Source organism: Lithobates pipiens, unplaced genomic scaffold (genome assembly GCF_037356315.1).
Source record: "Lithobates pipiens isolate NorthernLeopardFrog02 unplaced genomic scaffold, aLitPip1_a1.2 Scaffold_30, whole genome shotgun sequence".
Lineage (NCBI taxonomy): Eukaryota > Metazoa > Chordata > Amphibia > Anura > Ranidae > Lithobates > Lithobates pipiens.
Window position 1 is genome coordinate 120794170 of NW_027507791.1, and position 25241 is coordinate 120819410.

At 38.1% G+C, this 25241-nt stretch overlaps 1 protein-coding gene across 1 annotated transcript in view; it reads left to right on the forward strand.

Annotated features, from left to right (window-relative positions):
- The first annotated feature begins 21242 nt into the window (after positions 1–21242).
- Positions 21243–25241, forward strand: part of FOXG1 (forkhead box G1) — a 6492-nt gene continuing 2493 nt past the window's right edge. The window contains exons 1-2 of the mRNA XM_077464789.1: positions 21243–21380; positions 25190–25241. The exon at positions 25190–25241 is cut by the window's right edge and continues 2493 nt beyond it. The gene's annotated coding sequence lies outside the window, so the exon portion shown is untranslated. The remainder of the gene's footprint in view (positions 21381–25189) is intronic.

Here is a 25241-nt window from a genome sequence, read left to right on the forward strand (position 1 = left end):
GGGGGGACATTGCAGGAACCTAGGGACAAGGTAAGTAGATGGACCAGGATTCTGCAATGCCATCCCGAGTCTGGTTGGGGCTTACCACTAATGGTACTGAAATTTAAGCCCCGAGCCACACTCAGGAATACCACCAGGAGGGTTGATAGGTTATGGGGGGGGGGTGAGGATGACAGGAGGTGGGGTGTTAGCAAGGTGGCAGTGGAGTGCCATGTGTGATGAGGATGACAGGGGTAGGGTGTTAGCAAAGCGTCAGTGGGGTGCCAGATGTGATGAAAATGAGGATGACAGGAGGTAGGGTGTTAGCAACATGGCAGTGGGGTGCCAGGTGTGATGAGGATGAGAGGAGGTAGGGTGTTAGCAAGGTTTCAGTGGGGTGCCAGGTGTGGTGAAGATGAGGATGAGGGTGACGGGGTAGGGTATTTGCAAGGTGGCAGTGGGGTGCCAGGTGTGGTGAAGATGAGGATGACAGGAGGTAGGGTATTTGCAAGGTGGCAGTGGGGTACCAGGTGTGGTGAAGATGAGGATGACACAAGGTAGGGTGTTAGCAAGGCAGCGGTGGGGTGCCAGGCGTGATGAAGATGAGGATGACACAAGGTAGGGTGTTAGCAAGGCAGCAGTGGGGTGCCAGGTGAGATAAACATGAGGATGACAGGAGGTAGGGTGTTTGAAAGGTGGCGGTGGGATTCCAGGTGTGGTGAAGATAAGGATGAGGATGAGGATGAGGATGACAGGGGTAGGGTGTTAGCAAGGCAGCAGTGGGGTGCCAGGTGTGATAAACATGAGGATGACAGGAGGTAGTGTTTGCAAGGTGGCCGTGGGATGCCAGGTGTGGTGAAGATGAGGATGACAGGATAATCACATCACATTCCAATACATCTCTTCCCAGTTATGCTAGCCAGGGACAATGAGAGGCTGACCTGGAAGTGACATCATAGATGTTGCTTTCCAGGTCACAGCAAGAAGGGGAGGTGAATGGATTTGTGTCCGCCCTTCTCCCTCCACCCGCCGACACCAGCCTTGTCGGTCCCAGGCCCACAGTAAAATCAGAGTAGGACTACTGCCAGCCCCTCTGTTATACCAAGGTATACTACACAGTGTAAATGTATGCTATACCAGAGGGGCTGGAAGTAATCCTATTCTGACTTTACAAGCACTTTAAGATGAGGTTACATCTATAGCAGCACGGTGATGGTGACATTTTTTTAAAGGCACAGTGAAGATTGTGTACCGCTTGAGTTCAAAAGCACTGTTGTTTTATTTACATACATTTAAAAGTTATGTGGACGCTGTAATTATTTTGCACTGGTCACACAATGTTTAAAATGTTTAAAAACGATATTTGAACACTGTGAGGGAGATTTACTAAAATGAGTGCACACAGAATCTGGTGGTGCTGTGCATGGTAACCATTCAGCTTCCAGGTTTTATTGTCAAAGCTTAATTGAACAAGCTGACGTTAGCTGCCTCCAATTCTGTGTGCACCAGTTTTAGTATATTTCCCCCTGTAAGTTTCTATATATTTTTTGCACAATACATTATTCTGATTTATGATAACCTATGTCATATATGTAAATGCATGTCATAAGGGTCATTGTTTTTTTTGTTTACTGCCAAGTGCACTTTTGGGTTTTTTGCTTTTTTGGGGATAATTAAACCTTTTTAATATTTTTTTTAATTAAGTCCAGCTACATTGAACAGAGAGTGACAATGCTCTCTGAACCTCAAAATGCCTATTACAGCATTGTCATCCTATAAAAGAAAGAAGAGGCCCAGAGAAGCTGGCAGCTAACAAAGCAGGAAGCATTTACTATGCTTCCGTTTGTGAATGGACAAGTAACTGCTCAGCACAGAGCACTTCTGATTCACTCACTGTCCAGTGCAGCTGAGGCTGCAGAGAAAGGCATGTGTGTTTGAGCTTTGGGGTGCACACCCTAATGCAATAGGCACTAAGCACTAATAAGCGCTTCACTTCTTAAAGGTCTACTGGACATTTTTATGGGGTCTGTAAGCCCAGGAGATGGGGAAGATGGGGAATATGGGGAAGATTGGTGAACATGTGACCACTCCGATTGGCTGTCACAATGGTCGTATGATTGGGAGCTGGTCCCATTGGCTATTAATCATTAGTGGGGACTGAGAGCTGTCTATGGGACTGAGCAGTCAGCACAGTAACTCATATGTGCAATGTGCGGACATTAAATTTCACCCTTTGCAGCCACATGTATGTGTTACGTGGACAGCAACAAGGTTAAAGTTTATATAAAATTTTAGTTATTGGGTTTACATATACTTGTGCGATTTCAAATTATCTCAGAATGGAAAATATTTACATGCACTCATGCAACCTTCTGACTATAGATTCAGGTTTACTAGGCTATCCTAAAACATAGCTTTACTTAAAATGATACTTCATCAGTCTGTTAGGTGGAGATGCCTCTATTCAGAGCTCTGTGATGACTGATGATGTAATGCTGCCCGCCCTACTAGTCAGATGTTTGAAGAGCTTGGATGCTACAACTGCTTTGGTAAAACACAGCCTGCTCTTGGATTCCTGTAAGCTGCAGGACATCCCTGTTCTCAAAGCTGATTGGTGGAGATAAGGTCAGCACTACTCATGTAGTTAGCACTGTAGAAGAATGGACTCTTCAGTCCTTAAATGGTGGAAGACCTCTTTATTACAGCAGTGCAAAGAGCAATGATGACATGCAAAGTGCATACCTCCCAACATTTTGAGATGGGAATGAGGGACACCTACCAGCAAAGGTATGTAGGCATAAGACACACCCCTACCATGCCCCTTAAAGGGGACATAACCCAAAAAAAAGGTTAATTAAATCCACAACTACTTTTTTTTTTTACCTATAATATATTTTATATTGGCTTTTAAAATTGACAAATACAGCAATTTAGAATTTGGATAAAAATTTTAGCACTGGGAAACACGTTTTGAAAGATACATAGTGCATTTTATCTACAACTATATAGATCAGACCAAAATGAGGGACAAATGAGGAGGAATGAGGAACAGAGGGACATTTCTCCAAATCAGGTACAGTTGGGAGCTATAAAAGTGCAGTGATCCTTAGCAGCCAACCAGATATCATAGTTTACTCAGGTGACCACAGCAAACTGATATCTGGGTTCCTTTATAAACCATACAGTGGCCGATCATGCAAACAAAAATATTTAAGAAAAATAAACAATGCAGCCCCTTTAGCCTACAATAACATTGTTTCCAAAAGGAAAGTCCCACCAACTAAATGTTAGATCTGTCACACATGTTCCATGAAAAGATTGTCACTACTGTTTAAGAATGTCACTATTTGTGCTTGCAATGCAATGCTCAGTCCCTTGTTCCATATTAATAACATTAGCACAAGGCAGGCTAGCATAGTTACAGTTTTTTGCAGTGTGATGAAATTTCCTAACACATTATTATACTGGAAAGAGTAGAGAAAGTTGCTAGAAGGGGAAAAGGTCTCAGCTGGAAAACTTCTATGCATGCGAAATCACCTACTGCAGAATAAGGAAAGGAGAGAAGAAAGGGGGGAGCAGGAAGGAAGAAAGAAATTGAGGAAAGAATGAAAAGAAAAAGAGAAAGAAAGAAAGAAAGAAAGAAAGAAAGAAAGAAAGAAAGAAAGAAAGAAAGAAAGAAAGAAAGAAAGAAAGAGGAAAGAGAATATATGACCTCCATCCTTTTCAAAATGCTCTTTTTTAATGTTTCAGAAGATTACTATTGTATCATTCTGAAATTTGTATATTAAATTATTTATTACTGCTTCATTACATAACATAAAAGAAGCTGCAGGATTTGGGAGTCAGAGAAGCAATTGAATAGTTAGCTAAAAACAGATAGATACATGGATGATGAAGATCACATTGATAGATATAGATAGGTAGATAGATATCAGTAAATTGTATATATGTATATTTTAGGAACAAATAAAGATACATTTCTTTTGAAATGCAAGTATTATAATAAGACATGGTTGTTTTTATTTATTAGATTTACTAAATAATCTGCTCATAATATTCTAAATCGTGTAACCATATTTATTTCTCTTAAAAACCATACTATACAAAATTACAATGCACTGTTTATTATTTGGTGATTATTAAAATATTTCGGACATAAATGGGTTCCACACTGGAATATCATTTTTTTAGAATCACATATCAGGATATAATGTTTTTTTTTTTCTCTCTCTCTCTATTGTTGCTTTTTCTTGATTTTCCTGTATATATCTAGCGATGAACAGTAGGAACTAGATGTGAACACAAACCTGTTTATTTAAGTTTCTGTCATTTTTTCTTTTGTTAATAAACGTGCAGCGCTGATTCCCATCAACTCTGAATGTTTTTAATGAGTTTATTAATATATCTAATTACAAAGACTCCCCATGGCTCAGGATCACAGCGCTTCTACTGTGAACCCCAACACACGTTCCATCCAGACTTCTCTATAATCAGTATTATTACATCAACATCAGGATCAGTCCTCCCAGACACCATTCCTTCCCCTGCCTGAGAACAACACAGGAATAGAAAGACACCATTCCACCTCTGCTACATGTCATGGGTTGTGTGCCATCACAGAACAGAGCCCCCTCCATAACCTACACATCCTAGACAACACTGATAGAGAATGGAGGATCGCAATCATTGACATTATCACATTACTTAAATAACCACACCACTCATAACCCATGCTCAAAATGTTTTAAAAAAAAAATGTATTAAATGCATGGTATTATTATTATTATTTACATTATATTATTATTATTATTATTATTATTATTATTATTATTAAAATGATTATTGTTGTTGTTATTATTTACCTAATATTAATAAATGTTATTAATATTAATATTGGTGGTGGTGTTATTATTATAGTATTAGAAACAACAATAAAAATATTGGCATTTTGTTATATTATAATAACACCTACAATGCAAATACTGATGCTATACTTCTACAACTATTACTCATAATTACAATAATATTAATAATATAATTTTTGTTTTTAAATGAATAATAAATAAATGAATCAAATAAGAACTATAGAGTTTTGAGTGTAATACAGAGAAACTGAAGTGTGATAGTCTAATGATAAAAATAAGATGCCAGATACATAATTATATTTTGCCAGCTCAGCACACTTGATGACATTAAGATGCTGCTATTAGTTTTACTGATTATGATTACTATTGTCATTATTTCATTATTTTTTGTTATTATCAATAAATGTATTGTGGTTTTTGTTGCTGTTGTTGTTTTATAATCGGTATTATTCCTATTTTATTTATTTTTTTAACGAAAACAGGGAGAAATTAAATGCAGCCATCGTCCGCTAGGTGGCGCCCGAGCAGTTCAGATAAGCGTCACCTGCAATGACAGCCTAGCTAATAGTCTTTCATTGGAAGTCTTGATTCAGCTCTAAGCGTGTAACGGATCAGTTAATCATATAGAGGAATTAGCTCAGTATTGTATGTGAGTGCATGTTAAATGGTATTTTATGTCTCTGCACTGTTTGGTCTGGCTGTGATTGTATTAGTATTTATGTTTATATTATGGATTCTGGTGCCTTGCAGGGACATAGCTTGCCAGGCAAGGACACAGGAACACCCATGCCAGGAGCAATGGTGAGGCCAGACTTTCACCCCTTTTAAAGTGCCATGCATTAGAAGCTGTCACCTTCCAAAGGCTTCTTTGTTCCCTCTTGCTGTGTCGTTTGACAGATGTGTGATGCTCAGAGGCCAGTGTGTCCTGCTCTGCTGAGTTGTTGTTTAAATTGTTTTCTGCAAGTTGACAAAGCAAAGGGAAAAGTTGTGGGTTCTTGTAACCCCACATGCTCAGCAATGCAGTCCTAGGGGACTCTGGCATGTACACAAATTGTACCACAACATGTGTCAGATGCCATAGGAATGCAACAACTGCAACACATTTCAGCAATCCAATACAGCACCAGCCTCAATTTAAATAGCAGGATATTGGTTTCATCGGGGCAGCAGCTAAACTCTTATGTTATACATATTAGGTGTGCCTATTTTTCTGCAATGGACCGCAGTATATCTTCAACATGTTGTAGCAATGCCCAATACCCAACATGATGTGACGGTAGCTGATACCTTCACAATGTTGTGGCAGTGCCCGATAGCTTCAACGTGCTGTGGCGGTACCTGATACCTTCACATGTGATGGTAGTACATGATACCTTCAACATTTTGTGGTAGTGACTGATACCTTCACCGGTGATGGTTGTACATGATACCTTCAACATTTTATGGTAGTGCTTGATACCTTCACATGTGATGGCAGTACCTGATACCTTCAACATTTTGTGGTAGTGCCTGATACCTTCACATGTGATGGCAGTACATGATACCTTCAACATTTTGTGGTAGTGCTTGATACCTTCACATGTGATGGCAGTACCTGATACCTTCAACATTTTGTGGTAGTGCTTGATACCTTCACATGTGATGGCAGTATCTGATACCTTCAACATTTTGTGGTAGTGCCTGATACCTTCACATGTGATGGCTGTACATGATACCTTCAACATTTTATGCTAGTTCTTGACACCTTCACATGTGATGGCAGTACATGATACCTTCAACATTTTCTGGTAGTACCTGATACCTTCACATGTGATGAAAGAAAATTATAACTTAAACATTTTGTGATAGTGCCTGATACCTTCAAGTGTAATGGCTGTACATGATACCTTCAACATTCTGTGGCAGTGTCTGATACCTTCAATGTGTGTGGTGGAGTTAGCTAAACATTTTGTCGCAGTGCCCACTGCCTGATACCTTCAACATATTGTGATAGCAGCTAATACCTGTATGTGGTGCCAGTAACTAATACCTTAAACATGTTGTGGCAGTGCCTGATACCTTCACATTGCTGTGGTGGTAGTACTCGACACCTCCAACGTGATGTGACAATACCTTCAGCATGTGGTGGCAGTACCTGATATCTTAAACATGTTGGATCAGTGCCTGACACCGTTGTTACAGTACCTAATACTTTCCATATGTAGTGTCAGTGCCCCATACCTTCAACATATTGTGTCAGTGCCCCATACCTACAACATATAGGGGTTTATTTAAGGACAAATAGACTGTGCACTTTGCAAAGTGCAGTTGCTCTACAGCTTAGTAAATGAGGTAAAGCTTCACTTTGCCAAGAATATCCAATCACATTCAAAGATTTTTTTTTTTAAATTGCAGTTTTGCTGGCAGGTGATTGAATGATGGAAGTCACCAAAGCTTTGCTCATAAATTCTGGAGCAACTGCTCTTACAACTGCACACTGCAAAGTGCACAGTCTATTTGCCTTTAGTAAATCAACCCCTTTGTGTCAGTGGCCCGAAACTACAACATAGGGTTGATTTACTAAAGGCAAATCCACTTTGCACTGCAAGTGCACTTGGAAGTGCAGTCGCTGTAGACCTGAGGGGAAGATCTGCTGATTTTATCATTCAATTATGTGAAAGCTAAAATGCTCTTTTTTATTTATCTTGTATGTGCCCCTCAGATCTACAGCGACTGCACTTTCAGTGCACTTTCAAGTCCATTTGTAATGCACTTGTAGAGCAAAGTGGATTTGCCTTTAGTAAATAAACCCCATTGTGTCAGTGCCCCATACCTACAACATATTGCCCATCCAACAGCATCACCCTAGAGAATATCACAACCTGGAGAGAGCATAGCAGGGGATGTTCCAGTTCCGCCATAGGAGCACCCAATCAAACATAAAATAAGAAAATGTTTTTTTGCTAGCACATAGGTATACAAAGTGAACACAGCTTTACCCCAATTGTTAATATTCTTTTACTAGGTGAACAGATTCTACTACTTTAGCAAATTAACCCCATAGTGCCTATTCTATCAACAGCACTTGCTGTACTTGTCCACCTATAGAGTTGTCCACACTGAGGAGCAAAGATGTACAGGCATACCCCACTTTTAAGTACACAATGGGGTTTATTTACTAAATCTGGAAAGTGCAAAATCAGGCTCACTTCTGAAAGAAACCAATGAGCTTCCAGATTATATTGCCAAAGCTTAATTAAACAAGCTGGGGTTGGAAGCTCATTGGTTTCTATGCAGAAGTGAGTCTGATTTTGCACTTTCCAGATTTAGTAAATAATACGCATTGTGTACTTAAAAGTGGGGTATGCCTGTAGATTGCTTTACATACAGTATGCCTGGCATTCAGAGGCTTTGAAAACACCTAAAGCTAGTTGTAGTAGTGGTTAATAAATGACAATGACTTAAACTTATTCTATAATGTTGAAGACATTTCCTCCCTCATCCAAGAAACTGTCTTAAGGTCACGCTACAATCTAATTGTACAATCTCCTTTAGATCTACCACCAACTATGCAGTTCAGCGGCCACACTCATTTTATACTAATGGCATGGACTTTTTTAGGTTTAGCTTTGGTTAAAAAAAAAAAGAGAGAGAGAGAGAGATTGCACAGTGTATGGGCAGCTTGTAAATTATGTTTGTTTTGCAGAAGAGTCTTCCTAAACAGTTCTAATGGAGAAGAGAACATTTCTATATATTTCCATGTGTTATTTCCAGCAGCTCTGGGAATATGACCCCCCAACTTCAGGGGGGTGATTGTGCCTGATCGAAGCTGGTTTTTAGGTCTTTCTCCAGACTGAGACATTTCTCTTGTGCTAATAGTTGCCATTAACAGCCTACACACGTAGAAAAAGGCCGACATCTGCCTGGTAATAGGAAGGCGAGCAGAGGACTGACATGGCAACATTTGGGATCAGGGGATGGACAGCTCACAAAAGGGAATCTTAGAAAGTGGGACTCGCCTTCATTATCCCCCCTTTTCTTCTCCCAGGCGCTATAAAGTGTGAATAAAGCATTGTATTACCAAATAAAAGGAACTGGGAAAATTCGTGTACAATTGGTGATAGGTATTATTTCTAAAGAGGATGAAAAAAAAAAGATTAGTAAGACAGCTATTAAAAAAATCCTGTGTGTGTGTGTGTATTTTTTTAAGCCATAATTTTTTTTTTTTTTTTTTTGTAGAAAGGAGAAATTTAACAGCTAATTGGCTTACACCATGTGTGTGCACTTGTTGCACCTCCTAGGTACAGAAATTAAGGGAACGATTAATTACCTCTCCTTGTTAATTAGCTGGTGGTAGAAGGGTTAATCTAGCGTTTATTTGACCAGAATTGGTTAAATCGTAAGATCTGGCTCTAATGACTTGGACAGGAGAGACATGCGAATTTCCTAATTTTCTAACATGCTGGGGTAAACAAATAAATAAAATAAAACTCAACGAATATTAATATCGATGCTGGGCATGTTCGAGGAAATAAAGGCAGATTAAAGGGATCACATTTGGAGACAAATTTTGTTTAATAAGTAGATTTTATTGCTGTTCGATAAGCGGCGTAATTTTAGAGAAATTACCAATTTCGCCATCGGTGAAATATTCCAGAAGTGTAAAATCTCGATTTCGATTGTTAGGTTGCAAAATTTGGTTGAAAAAAAAAATCTACTTTTTTTTATGCAAGAACACTTTTTTTTAATTCATTTTTATATTCATTATTTGGTGTATTTAGAGTAGTTTTGTTTATTTTTCTACGCTATATATGTTATATTTATAAAAGGATTTTTATATATTTTTTATGTATTTTTGATTATTTTATTATGTTGCCTTAAATGTTAATTACATTTTTCTTTCATTTTCATTTTTTTTTTCTTCTTTCAAACAAATAATAAATAATGGGGCCTTTTTGGCACAAAAACAAGTCCAGGATGATTGAAAGGAGCTTCCTTAAGCCATTTTCAAGAGAATCGCAATCTTAAAAATCATTTTAATTTCTTCTTCCCTATTGACTGCAGTGTTTTTTGTTTTGTTTTGTTTTTTGTTTTGTTTTTGCCCAAATTTTGCCGGAAATCTCTTAAATTTTGTGTACATTTCTGGGAAATAAAAACTCTCAATTTTGTTCACCATTTATTTCCAAATCTGAGAATTGGGTCATACTATTACTGCCCATGTGCAGGCCCTATAATTTTCATTTGTGATAAACAGATCAATGCTAGATGATCAATCACAAGAAAGCGATTCTTTTCTATTCATTTAGGCGGAGACATTCAGCGGGTATTAAACTATATCAGCTTATCCTGTGCGTTGGCTGTTTATTTGCATGGAGGCTTAGAGTACAGCATTAAAAAAAATGAATCCCCTTTAAGCAAATTATAGGCACTTTCCCCGGCCAGCGTGAGCGGTGGAAATGATTAGCTAGTTGGATCAAATGTAAAAATCAGCCAGAGACAAATCCTTCTAGAGGTAACACATAAGGATATAGGAGTAAAATCAATAGAGCTTGGCAGGTTGGAGGAGGCAAATACCATGGAATGAAACCTTTGTCCTGTAGGTGGCGCTATGTTGGCACCGTTGCTTAGCCTTTGTGGGTTATCCATTCTAATAAAGACTTGCTGGAGAGAAAAAAAAATAAAATAAATAATATTTCACTCTATTTAATTCTCTTCATTTACAAGAAACCCCCTCAAATTCATAAACTGAAAAATGTGTTTCATCTCCACATGCCTGTGAATAAAAAAAAACTGTTTGAATAAATAGCTTATTTCTAAACATGTTGTTGTCAGTGTTAAACACCCTATGTCATTTTTATTCAAACACTAACATGATTACACCCAATTATATATTCAGCAGTCTTCCTTATTTTAGAGTAAATTTGCCTGTCTTTAATAAAACCAGACATAATGGATCCCTGTTCCTAGATCCAGCCTCCTTTTCTGTAATTTGATTGAATTACACCTCCAATACGTCTGCATTTTTTTTTATTTTTTGCTACATTATATTCAAAGATCCTTTTAGCTTAGAAAATATCTGATTCGTGCATTCGTGCGAAGTATAGAACGATTTTTTTTTTTTTTTTTTTATTTTAGGATTTGCAAAAAAAAAAAAAATACCTTTTATTTCAGAATATTGCTCATGTGTGTGTTGATGATTTCCTTGTGGACTGTTTGTTACTAATGTAACAGAAGCCAGTTAAGTATTGTTTGGGGATCGTGTTGTTTTTTGTGTTTTGTATATGGTTTGGTTGTGGATAACGTTGCAAAACAAAGGAACAAGTACAGGCAGGTTATAATATTTATCAAGGGATGTTGGATATAGACACAGTTCAACAGAAAAAAAAAAAAAAAAAACTAAAGCAAAAAAAAAAAAAAAGCCAATTACATTTATCCTAGCAATTAGTGCAATTATCTATATACTGTTCTTATGTTGTTGTAGCTGAGCTGGTGTATTAAGCTCGCCTCGGGTCTGGCTAGTATTAGATTAGACTGTTACAGGTTGTGTTTATGAACATACATGCGGTTTATAGAGATTACACCTTTAAATGACATAAGATTATCAACCTTGTGTTGAAGATTCCAACTGCAAGACTAAAAGAACACAAACAACAACACGATAATCACTTCGCATAATAAAGAATAGATCCATACCTCTGTACCATATGGTTACAATGGAAAGGCTTCTCTCTAATAGGAATGTGTCGCTATTGTTGATAAGCAAACAAGGGGTATTAAGTGATATTTTTTTTTAATATAAATATTTCATTTTTATATTTACGCTTTTTTTTTAATTTTAGGTGTGAAATATACACAATTTCAGCGATGTAAAGTATAGCAGATTGGACTTTTCATGCCACTGAGCAGATTTTTAATGCAACAAGACACTTTATTTTCTAGGACGAGGCATTTACTAACATTCTCCAATAGTGTTTGCAGTCTGGATGATGCTTGTGTCTAAGCAAAGCCTGGCCGACGGTTAAAGTCGATTATTTTGCACGTCTATCATGGCGTGATCACTCTGTTTTTATTTCCCGTGAGCTAAAGTTATTTATTTGTTATTTTTTCTGAAGATATGCAATTATTGTAATGACTAATGGCTGTTTATGCCCTTGTTAGCTGCATTAAGCACAGCCCTTTGTTTTAGGGGGGGGGGGGGGGGGGGGGACATTTAAAATGTATTGTACAAACAGATCCAGGCAGTGAGCAGAGGCAGAGTGAGGACAAGGAGTAAGGCTTGTCACCTCTTCATTCTAGGTGTGACATCACAATAGGTAGATACAGCCAATTTACTAAAGGAGTCTAAAAAAGTGAATGCCTTCCTTTCTATGATCTAACTAACAAAGGGAATTTCCCCTGAATCTGGTTGGTGAATCAGCCCAATAATGTACATGTTGCAACTCAAAGGAAATTTCCAATAATACATATGTGTGTGTTTTCTAACCTCTTTTAAAAACAAAGAAAATGCCCTTTAAATCCTCTAATTCATACATATATATATTCTTTTTTTTGTATATATATATATATATATATATATATATATATATATATATATATATATATATATATATATATATATATATATATATATATATATATATATATATATATATATATATATGTAAAAATATTATATATATATATATATATATATATATATATATATATATATATATATATATATATATATATATATATATATATATATATATAATATTTTTACATATATATATATATATATATATATATATATATATATATATATATATATATATATATATATATATGTATATATATATATATATAGAAAATTCAATTTTCCATATATATATATATATATATATATATATATATATATATATATTATAGTGTATATATGTGTGTGTGTGTATATATATATATATATATATATATATATTACTACAGTATATAGTATTATATTAATATTTAAGATATATACGATATTTGTAATATAGATATGTTTTATATTTATATCTATCTATATGCACACACACACACACACACATATATTTCAATATTTTTATTATCCGAATCAACCCCATAATGTTGAGATAGATATATATAGATAGAGTTACATAGTTAGGTTGAAAAAAGACACAAGTCCATCTAGTCCAATTATAAAAAATAAATAAACATAGATAAAGATAGATAAAAAAAAGGTTTTTTTTTTACATTTATTTTTTAATGATTTACTAGCAATTGAAATCATTAGCTTTTTATGCTTTAACGTTTGCACATGTACATGTGAATATTTGTATGCTGTTCTTCCTCCCTTAAATTAATTCAGGTTACTGAACACTGAGCCCAAAAAATCAGACTGGAAGATCAAATGGCAGTAGGGTTCCCATGGCTGGTAATGGTCCACTCCACATGGCCCACCATCACAGCTTAATTCATGCCTTTCAGTGGGTGGAAGATGGCTCAGCAATTGAGCACAGTGCACTCCCGTGAGCCGTGAAGGGTCTTAGGAAAAATCAAGCTCTATTCTGTCCCCCCCCCCCCCCCTCTCTTCAAAGTACATCCATAATCATGAACTGCTCACCGCTCTCACCTACCCATGCACCACTCTAGAAGAAGTGACATCCAATAGAAGGGAGGGTCACCAGGCACAAGGAAACAGTTACAGTTTGCAGTTGACTATAAAGTTGATTTTGGTTAGCATACAGGGTCGCCATCATGAAGTGCCCAAGTGTTGTGAACCAATCTTTCATCCATAGGGCTTAAATTAGCTCCTACTACAAAGACAAGAGAGAGAGTCGGAGCTTGTAGACCATCTTATAGAGCTCTTCCCAGGAGCTCACCAGCAGATGTCATTTTACATCAAGTTTTTTTTTTTTCCTTCACTTTCTGTAGCAGTCAGAATATTTCTGTCTTCGTTTATCTATATGAGAAAACCACTAGTACAATAGGAGCAGTTGTTCTGGTATTCTGTAATGGGATGGAGGTTAAGGAATTGGGAAAATTCACTTGGATAAGTAAATGGGTCCCCAGGTTCTGTTTTGGTAATATCAGAAAAAAAAAAAAATATATATATATATATATATATATATATATATATATATATATAAGGGAGGTGAGGGAGAGAGAGAGCTACAAACAAAGGTATTGGGATATACACTTGTATAAATAAATGGGTCTTCAGGTTCTTTTTTGGTAATGAAAAATAATCCAAACAAATTGCTTATTGCCTAGTCTGCCTACAATATATATATATATATATATAGAGAGAGAGAGAGAGAGAAAATATTTTTTATCATAAAGCACAATATTCTGTTTTATTATTATCTTATGATTAAATATTTGTATTTTTTTATTTATTTATTTCAATTTCATTACTATTACAACTACTGCTTTTACTATGAGTATTTCTGTGAGTTCTGATTACTACAAACGTTTTTTTTTACTGCTGCTTTTAGCACAAATACCAGCACAGCTTTCCTTAACTCCTTCCCCAGTATCTGGGCTTGTAGGTAGAAATCACTGTAAACACTGCAGCCCACCCCAGGGAAATGTAGCTGGAGCTCGGGCACTTTGCACTTTGCCAATGGCTGGTTGTGCCCCTTCCCAGGACACAGGCAGGCAGAGTATACAAGAGAATAAGAGCTGCACTGCAATCTACATATTAATGTTCCACACTGAGACCTCATTCAGGAACTGCTGCTAATCTACATGTTCTTCTCTGATTTGTGACGACCGTTTTTTTTTTTTTTAACAGGAATAATACAAGTTTAAAATAAAAGAAACCCCTGAGAAATATAAGGGATTCCTTTCTCTTTATTATTATGATATGGGCAAGCTTCCCACAAGCATGTCCTGCCTCTGTGCTCAGGCTTTACATTAACTGGTGTAAGTGCAAATTAATCAGCAGGTCCACCTAAATACACAGCTCATTCTCGGAGGCAGACACTACTCGATCTGGTTATGAATTACTAGACAGGTTAACACCTTTGTTGAAAACACTGGCAGTTCTCTATTACGTTTTATAGGCCTTGTTTCATGGAATGAGCTGGAGGGAGCGACTTTTCTATGCATAATGCTAAAAGTGGGGTTGGGGGTATAATGAAGGCAGGCAAGCAACCTATGGAGGATTTCAGAGGTTCCATTGGCTCCAGAGCTGAGAGACTGTGCATGGCCCTGAGTAGAACTAAAGGTTCCATGCCTGTAGAGGGTTCCAGAGGTTCTGTAGGCAGTTATCCAGGAGTCTGTACAGACATTTGAAGAAAATAAAGGTTTCCTGCCTAGAAAGTACCAGAGATTCTATAGGCAATGTTCTAAAGAATATGAGCAAAACCATGGGTTGAAGTGAAGGCTATCTGCCAGTTAAGGATCACAGAAGTTTAAAGGGTAGAGCCCTTGGAGTCCTGGGAGCTGGACAGGGAAGTGAAGGAAACCTGCCTATGGAGAATTATAGTAGTTTTATAGGTAATGTTTCATGGACCCCTGGAAGCCTGTACAAATAAGTGAAGGCACACTGACTACGGAGAATCCTAGACATTCTATAGGTAATGGTCCATGGAGCTCTGGAAGCCTGTACAAAGAAGTGAAGACACATTGCCTACGGAGAATCCTGGACATTCTATAGGTAATGTTCCATGGAGATCTGGGAGCCTGTACAGAAAGGTGAAGGCACCCTGCCTATGGAGAATCCTAGACATTCTATAGGCAATGTTCCATGGAGCTCTGGAAGCCTGTACAAAGAGGTGAAGACACATTGCCTACAGAGAATCCTAGACATTCTATAGGCAATGTTCCATGGAGCTCTGGGAGCCTGTACAGAAAGGTGAAGGCACCCTGCCTATGGAGAATCCTAGACATTCTATAGGTAGTGCTCCATGGAGCTATGGAAATCTGTTAAAAAATAAATGCCAAAAAAAAAAATGTAAAACAAAAAAAGCCAGTTCCATACAAAGCGTACAGGAGTTTAGCGTGCTTTTTTTCTGCCAGTAAACTCCTCTCAAAAATGCAAACTAGAGGGTTTTTTTCCTGCCCCTTCTAATGCTGAACTTAAAATATTCTTCTAAACAACCCAATGTGTATAGACATAGAGGGGTTGATTTACTAAAAACAACTTCACTGCAAGAGCAGTTGCCCCAGAGCTTACGAAATGAGCATAAGGTCTGCTGACTTCCATCATCCAATCGAGTGCAAGCAAAAATTGTGTTGTTTTTTTTCCCTTGCATATGATTGGATCTTCTTTTAAAATTAAGCTTACTTCATTTTCTAAGCTCTGGAACAATTGCACTTGCAGAGTGCAACTGAACTTTGCAAAGTGCACAGTCTAGTTGCAACCTTCAGCACACTGGGCTTAAAAAAAACGCTCATATTGTTTTTGTGGAAGTTTGTCATTTCTTTTGCCAGAAAGCTCCAATCAAAAATGCAAACCAGAAGTTTTTTGTTTTTTTCCCCTGCCTTTAATCGTTCTAATGTGCATGGACACATAGGGGGTTATTTATGAACTGTAAATCCACTTTACACTGCAAGTGCACTTGGCATTGCATTCGCTCTAAATATAAAGTGTAGATCTGAAATGAGGGGAAGCTCTGCTGATTATATCATCCAATCATGTGCAAGCTAAAATGCTGTTTTTTATTTTCCTTGCATGTCCCCCTCAGATCTACAGCGACTTTACTTCCAAGTGCACTTGCAGTGCAACATGGATTATCCTTTAGTAAATAAACCCCATAGGGTAACATTGAGCTGCTTCTACAGACAAAGCACAAAAGTCTGTGGGAGCAGCAATTTTAAAGCTAGTGTGCATGGACTCAGCTTCATGCACGCTCAATCCCTGCTTCTGTGTTCTGCCTGTAGAAACAGCTCAATGTTATCAAATGGCTCCATGCACACTGGCTTAAAAAAGTTGCTTCTACATGAGCTTTGTATTCTATGTGTAGAAGCAGCTCAATGTTATCCTATGTGTCTATGCACATTAGGATATTAAGAGGCATATTTTGAGTTTAATACGAGGCAGGAAAAAATCCTTCTGGTTCTGTTTCAAAATTGGAGCTTGGGGACAGAAAACATGTAAAACTCTCCTAAACTCATTAAACTTTGTACAAACATGCTCTAGTGTCTATGCACATTAGGACGATTACAGGCATATTTTGAGCTCTAGGTAGAGGCAGAAAAAATTAAACCCTTCTGATTTGCTTTCTGATTGGAGCTTTATGGCAGAATTTTTTTTTTTTTTAAGCCCAGGGAGATTATGAACATTTTTTTTTCTGCCAGGGGAACTTTTCCCTTTTTTTCTGCACAATGTGCATGGAGCCTATACTGTAGAGCATTTTTTTGTACACAGGGGAGTTCAAAGGAGAGTTTAGCGTTTTTTTTCTGCCGGAAAGCTCCAGTCAAAAACAAACCAGAAGAGTTTTTTTACCTGGCTCTAAACTTTGAGCTTAAAATATGCCTATAATCGCCCTAATGTGCATGGGCACATAGGATGACATTAAGCTGCTTCTAAAGGCAAAACATTGGGAGCCTGTACAAAGAACCAAATGCAACTTGCCTCTGAAGACTTCCAGATGGTCTATATTACTCCATGAAGACCTGGGAGTGTGCATAGAACTGAAGGCAGCCTACTTGTGGAGAATTTTAAAGGTTATACATGCAGTAGCCCATCAAGTCTTGGACCCTGTACATAGAACTGAATGTAGCCTACCTATGAGGAATTCTAGAGGTTCGATGAGTAGTACTCCATGGAGTCCTGGAAGCTTGAACATAGAACTGAGGGAAGCTTGTCTATGGCGAATTTAAGACAGTAATCAATGTAGCTCTGGAAACCTGTAGGTATAACTAAAGGCAGTCTACCTATGAATATTTCCAGAGGTTATATACAGGCACTAATTCACTGAGTCTAGGGAACTTGTACATAGGATTGAAGGCCTGCCTGTGAAAAATTCCACAGGTTCTATAGGAAATACTCAGTTGAGTCCTAGAAGGCTGTACATAGAACTGACTGAAGGCAGCCTGCCTAAAGAATTTTAAGAGGTTCTATAGGTAATACTTCATTGATTACTAAAAGGTTGTACATAGAACTGACTGAAGGCAGCCTACCTATGAAGAAATCCAGAGGTACTATAGGCAGCGCCCCTTTGGGTCCTAGAAGTCTGTACATAGAACTGAATTCAGCCTGCCTATAAATAATTCCAATAAGTACTCCATTTAGTCCTACAAACCTGTATATAGAAATGAAGGCAGCCTGCCTATGAAGATTTCCAGAAGTACTATAGGCAGTACTCCATTGAGTCCTACAAGTCTGTACAAAGAACTGAATGCAGCCTACCTACAAGAACTCCAGTGGTACTATAGGCAGTACTCAGTTGATCTATGGTAGTTTGTATAGAGGCATGAAGACAGCTCTGAAGAAGGATTATTAAATAAGCAGGAATCCTGTGGAGCACTGGCAGGGCAGAAGTGAAGGTAGGCTGCCTGTTGGGGATCCCAGTTACTCCCTGGAGCACAGAGATGTCTCTACAGGGAGTGTGGTGTACCTATGCTAGACAGGAGGGTGCTGATCCCATGCAATTCTGTTACTTGTGCTCTTCCCTTTCCTCTCTCCTGGTTTTCAGGCAAATTTGCCTGTGCCACAATGTTATGATGGAAGGCTGCTGCAATGACAGGCCAGGAACAAGCTTGTCTTAATCATCAGCTTCTTAATTTAGTGTGTGTGTCTGTTATGTGTGTATATATGTGTGCGTATATATGTGTGTGTGAGTGTGTGTGTGTGTGTGTGTGTGTGTGTGTGTGTGTGTGTGTATGTGCTCTCTCTCTCCCTCTCTCTCTGTCTCTGAATCTGCTGACAACCTGCAGATTTCTTAATGAGTGATAGGGCTGGGCTGCTCACAACTGCCACAGTTTGTGGTGTGAATGCCCCTCACTGAGAAGTTTGGTTCTCTCCTGTTCCTGCAAACTTAATCGTATAACTTGTAACCAAAACCCACAGAATGAGGACTCAACACACTAAACACAGTAACATCTAATCACTGCAGATTTTAGCACCCATACCAGCTGTTCAGGATTATATAGGATTTGAATAAGGAGGCATGAGGATAGACAGAAAATCGTGTTAATTATATTTTTATGGCGATAAATTATATAGTCTGCTCTTTAATGAATTATCTGAGATGAAGCTTTGGCTTAACGCTAATAAAAGAATTCTCCGACATTATTTGCATGTTGGAGGCGACAAGGAATTTTCTTCTCTTCAGGCAAAATCGCAACGACTCTCTCCTTTCCTTCAATCCCCCTGAATAGAATTCTATATAATAGACTGAACGTGATTATCCTACTTATATCTGCATCAGAAAGTGAGGGCTATAAACAGCCACTATCATATGATAGTGGAAGTGGAGGGGTGCTGTTACTCATAGTAACCCCCCCCCCCTCATCTCCTACAGAGGGACAGAAGACATGAAGCTTGGAACCCTTATTATCCCCTCCTCTCCAGTATTTGAATGGAGACCAGTCTATTATAGACCCCTTCATAGAATGCTATTCCCTGTTGTTGGACCCTTTTCTTCCTTTATTTTTTATTTTTTTTGTACCCACACTTAATAATCCACTCTTCTGTAGGTCTTCAGAAGAACATTACAGGATGGGGTGACTTTGTAGTTAGAAGTTAGAAGTTGTCTTATTAAAAATATTTTTTATTTCTTCTGTCTTACTATAAAATGAGAAGTCCGGAAAATAAAGGAAAAAAAGTATTTACACACATTTACATTTTTTTTATAATATTTCTTTATTTATTATTATGTGGGTGAATTATTTATGTGAACATGTGTGTGAATATATCAAATATTATTCCACGTATTGATAGCAACGTTGTCAGTATAAATATACACAACAGAAACTTTAGCCCTTTATTGGATAACATTTTACAATTTTACAGCCTAACAATTCCCTTAGATAGATAGATAGATAGATAGATCTTTATATCCCATGGGAGATATCTATATATATGTATTAGTATAGATAGATAGATAGATAGATAGATAGATAGATAGATAGATAGATAGATAGATAGATAGATAGATAGATAGATAGAATGAATAAATGTTAGGGTGAGTGCAAGCATACTTATGTTTATCTATCCATCCACCCATGCATCTATTGCGTATACAGAAAAAAAAAGTATAATAATAAATAATTAGATAGATAAATAATAGATATATAGATAGATAGATAGATAGATAGATAGATAGATATGTAGATAGATAGACGCTATCTATGTTGGTACATTTATGTTTATCTATCAATATTTCTATCTATTTATCTATCTATCTCTAAAAATATCTATCACTGTGTCTACCTAAATGGATGGCTAAGGCAGACAATACATTATAAATCTCCTTGTTGAATTTTCCTTTAGATTGACCAAACCCATATAATATGAGGTCAAACCCAAAGACTTTCAATTTGTATGCAATCAGGCAGGGCCTTGCACTACATAGTTGAAGGTAAATCTAAAGGAAATTGAACAAGAAAATTGTATAATGTATGCCCTACCATAAATATACTAAAACACTTTCTATCTATCTATCTATCTATCTATCTATCTATCTATCTATCTATCTATCTATCTATCTATCTATCTATCTATATATCTATCGGTATTGGGTTCTGTATATGGAGGTTTTCTATTAATTTATTCATTTTTTTTCTATTGGTAGAAATCGATGGACTTGTGTCTTTTTTCAACCTGACAAGCTATGTAACTATGTATTTATCGATCTAGTGATCTATCAATAGATACATATACAGTCAGAAAGTGTATATGAAAGAAAGATAGATAGATTGATAAAACAAGTACATTTGAAATCTATCTATCTATCTTTATATCATAATCATAAAATCATATATAATAATCTATATTAGTTTATATCTGTCTATGTGTCCATCCATCCGTCCATATTACCCATACATTATCTTTCTCCATACATTATCCATCAGCAGGAATAATTCCTAATAGATGGACACTGGATAAAGGCTGCTGGGAGGAAACTTTGACCAACTTTCCCAGGAGTTGTTGGAGTGAGGGGCAGCCAGAGGCTCCTGGTGGAGTGAATTTCATTTTTGTTTGCAAATACTTTAGACCTCAGCTTGCTGTTCCAGGTAACTTCCACCAAACAAAGAGAGCAGCTCATGCATTGCAAGGTAACCCCCAAGCCAGGTCTTAGGGAGTCCACTCAGACGTTACAAGCTCCTGACATGGGAGACCAATGTAACGTCAGCTTGTGTCTATACAACATTGTAGCCTGGGATGTCAGGCCAGCATTGCTGGAGATTCACCCTTTCACTGCCAGAGCACAGGAGGCTTCTTTCCTGCCCCCCTTTGCCAGAGTAAAAGGGCTGGCTAGTGGTCCTGGGCTAGAGTTGCCCATTGTATGTGCTGGGCTCTGCTAATCCTGGTCACATAGCATTCATGCGGCAGACTGAAGTCCAGGATTACCCCAAGACCATCCAGAATCCAAGCCTGGGACGACTCATCTTGCCTCTCACCAGGTAGCTGTGTGTGTGTTTTGTGTCATATTAGATGTGCTGTTAGTACAGAGCTCTATAGGCCAGGCATTCGCTGGTTAAGCTGATAAACGGAGCCCAGTAGCTTAAAGCCATATTCCATACATTGATATATATAGAAGATTTGTGGCCACACTGTTGACCTGAGATGTTTTTTTCTGACCATAAAAAATCAGCAGAAGACAATAGTAGCGATTAGACTGCAGCAGATCTCTTTGTTCCATAGGGGGATTTGGGAAAACAGTCAATGTTAACAAACAGCAGTCACGGTTGGCATTCTGTATAATGAACTGATGCAGTCAGTGTTATGGAGCACACAAAGCTCATTTTGTGAAAACTTGATTGAGTTAATATCATATCAGCAAATTTCACTGGGAGAAGAATCTCTTCTTTTCTTTGTGTCACAAACCAGCACAGATTACAAATTTTAATGATCTGAAAATGTTTGGTATACAAAATCATGCTTATTTCAGTATTAGCAAAAACACGAGCGATTTTTCAACATAAACACCCAGCTGTGTCTATTTTAAAAGCAGTTCAATGACAGCTTGCTCTTATGAGCATGCAATCAGCTAATTTCGCTTTTTTCCCTTCTGTGTTAATCAACACTTTCCTTCCTGCACAGCAGAGTACAAATAGTGCAGTTACTCCACATCACTAAATGTTTATCTAACCTGCAGCCTCATAGAATCCGGTTACACTCAGAGACAGCCAGGCAGGAGGAGTGAGAGAAAGAGCCTAGAGGATCCCTACACCTACACAGGAGGAGAGAGAGAGAGGCCAGATGATCCCTACACCTAGACAGGAGGACAGAGGCCAGATGATCCCTACACCTAGACAGGAGGAGAGAGAGGCCAGAGGATCCCTACACCTAGACAAGAGGACAGAGGCCAGGGGATCCCTACACCTAGACAGGAGGAGAGAGAGAGAGAGAGAGAGAGGCCAGAGTATCCCTGCACCTAGACAGGAGGAAAGAGGCCAGAGGATCCCTAAACCTAGACAGGAGGAGAGAGAGAGCCCAGAGGATTCCTACACCTAGACAAGAGGACAGAGGCCAGAGGATCCCTACACCTAGACAGGAGGACAGAGGCCAGAGGATCCCTACACCTAGACAGGAGGACAGAGGCCAGAGGATCCCTACACCTAGACAGGAGGAGAGAGGCCAGAGGATCCCTACACCTAGGCAGAGGAAAGAGGCTAGAGGATCCCTACACCTAGACAGGAGGAGAGAGGCCAAAGGATCCCATAACCTAGGCAGAGGAGAGAGGCCAAAGGATCCCATAACCTAGGCAGAGGAGAGAAGCAGAGGGACCAGAGGATCCCTACAGCTAGGCAGAGGAGAGAGTGAGAAGGGCTAGAGGATCCCTACACCAAGGCAGGCACTGGGGAGCCGCGCTGTCTCTGACTGAATTTGGTTGTGGAGGACAGATAGGACAGGACGATCGCTCTATCTAATATATCTATCCATTCTATGCATGTCTGTATGTAAAAATAATATAATATATCTGTACAAATGATTGCTAGATAAATTGATAGATAAATAAAATAATCAATAAACTTAGACTATGTCTATCTAGTTAAACTATCTATCTATCTACTATTTATCTAGCAGTCTAATAAACCATTTAAATATCCAGCTATAATCTAGAGTGAGTGCGGTTACGATATATATATATATATATATATATATATATATATATATGTGTGTGTGTGTGTGTGTGTGTGTGTATGTTTTCAGATAATTAAAAAAAGATATGTTAATATACAAAGATATAATGCATATATGTTATACTTCTATCATTAAACATATACTCATCTAGTCAGATATGCAATAATAATATATGTAATACCAGTGATGAACATTTTCAGTAAAAGAAAAATTTTAGGGTTCATTTATTTATTTAGTTTAGCTTATAATAAACACAAAAAGGCAAAAACATATACGATGATACACAGCTTATGTAGCTTATATTTATATACAGATTAATATATATACATATATGTATATATATACACACACACACACACACACAATCTCAAACACACACACACACATATTTAAATAAACATAAAAGAAACAAGTTATGGCCAGTCGTTACATATTAAACCTTTTTTATCCATCATACAGTTACAATAAAATAAGAAATTGATGATAAAAGCCATATTTGTCAGATAGTCTATTGCCAAGTGATAGGGTCACTCAGGGTTACCCCTAAACCTTGGCCAGCTCCATTGAGGTTAACATGCCAGGCTGGAGGGAAGGGTGGCACACTCTCAGGGAAGCATGCAGGTACAGTATAGTCAGCCATGTGTCTGTAGCCAGGCTACAGCCAGGCCTGTGTATTTTAGTCTGCAGCCAGCCTAAAATCCCTGTGCCTGGCTGTGAACCGATAGTAACCCCCTCACTAATATGGATCGGTTTATTTGTTTTCTCACCGTTGGGGTTAGTAGGATAGAAGTACACACACAGTAAATCTAAGGCAGTCGCCCACTGTCACGACACTTAGTCATTAATTTCGAATCAAAGTCCTGCTGAAGATGAAGAATTGCTAATGAGTATACAAACAAAGCAATGCATTGCAGTGTGCCTATTGCAACCACAATGCCTCCATGACTGACATATCCCAGACATGATTTTGCCTATAGAAAATCATCAGGGCTACTAACGTGGATTTCGCATGCATAATATTAATCATCCTATAGACCTGGTGCAATAATCAAGGCGAGGATAGTAATTGTGTCTCATGAATGTGTAATATTAATCACTTCTAGGCTAATCAGGGTAGTAGATCTGTCACAGCACTTCACAAAGGCACACATTCCACTGCAATGCGGTGCTGAGCCCATAACACACACACATACACGGGCTGATCGTCTAGGGGGACAACGACAAGATCGCCCAGATCTGCTTTCTGCCCACCGATCTATCTGCTGAGGGTTGCAGACAGTGGCCTGACTGCAGCCATATCCATTTAGAGACAGGCAGGAATCACAGCAGCACCCAAATAAAGAGTGTACAATCAGTCATCATCACAACAACAACAACAACAAATAAAAGCAACAAATCTGCGCCCATCGCTCGGTGCCCAGCGTTTTAGTCGGGCGCATGAAACGACTACAACAGAAAATACTCAGTCCTCTCTGCTTGGCAAAGTAGTCCCTTGATTCTTCCATTTTCTTCCTTCCACGGTTATTTTCTCCCTAAAAGAAAGGTATAAACAAACTTTAATCAATAAGAGAAAATATTGACGTATAAAACTAAGATGATCCAATACAGTGGGATGAAAGCAATGGCAGATATTTGGTAGGAGAAAAGGGAGGGGGGATCACATTTGGGAAAAAAAAAAAAAAAAAGAAGGGGGAAGGGAGGAGAGGTGAAGAGTTTCCCTCCCATATCACTCCGCATAGAGATGGAGGAGGGGGGAGGGGAGGAGGGGAAGGAGAAGCCATGGGGTGGGATTGTAGCTAATCTTTTGATCCTGATTGGCCAGGTGGAGAAGAAACGTCCAGGCAGCCAGAGCTCTCCCATTGGTTCCAGCACCCAAAGGTTAAACCAAATTCTTCCTTTTTTTTTTCCTAGCCTGGTGTCTCTGGGTCTGGAATTAATTGTAGCTATAGCTGTCTACTCTAGTTGCTGAGAGGGGAGGTTGTTGTGTTTATTTTGAAGGGACATGAAGTAGTTGATTCATTTTCTCCCCTGGCTTCTTGATTATATTTATATATGTCTATATTTATAGCCCTATAATTAACACCAATATTATGTGCGTTTTGTTTTTTGCTACATGACTTGCCAGTGTTTGGAGACATTGGTGCGACAGAGAGCCGTAAGAGCTGCTGCTCCTCCTG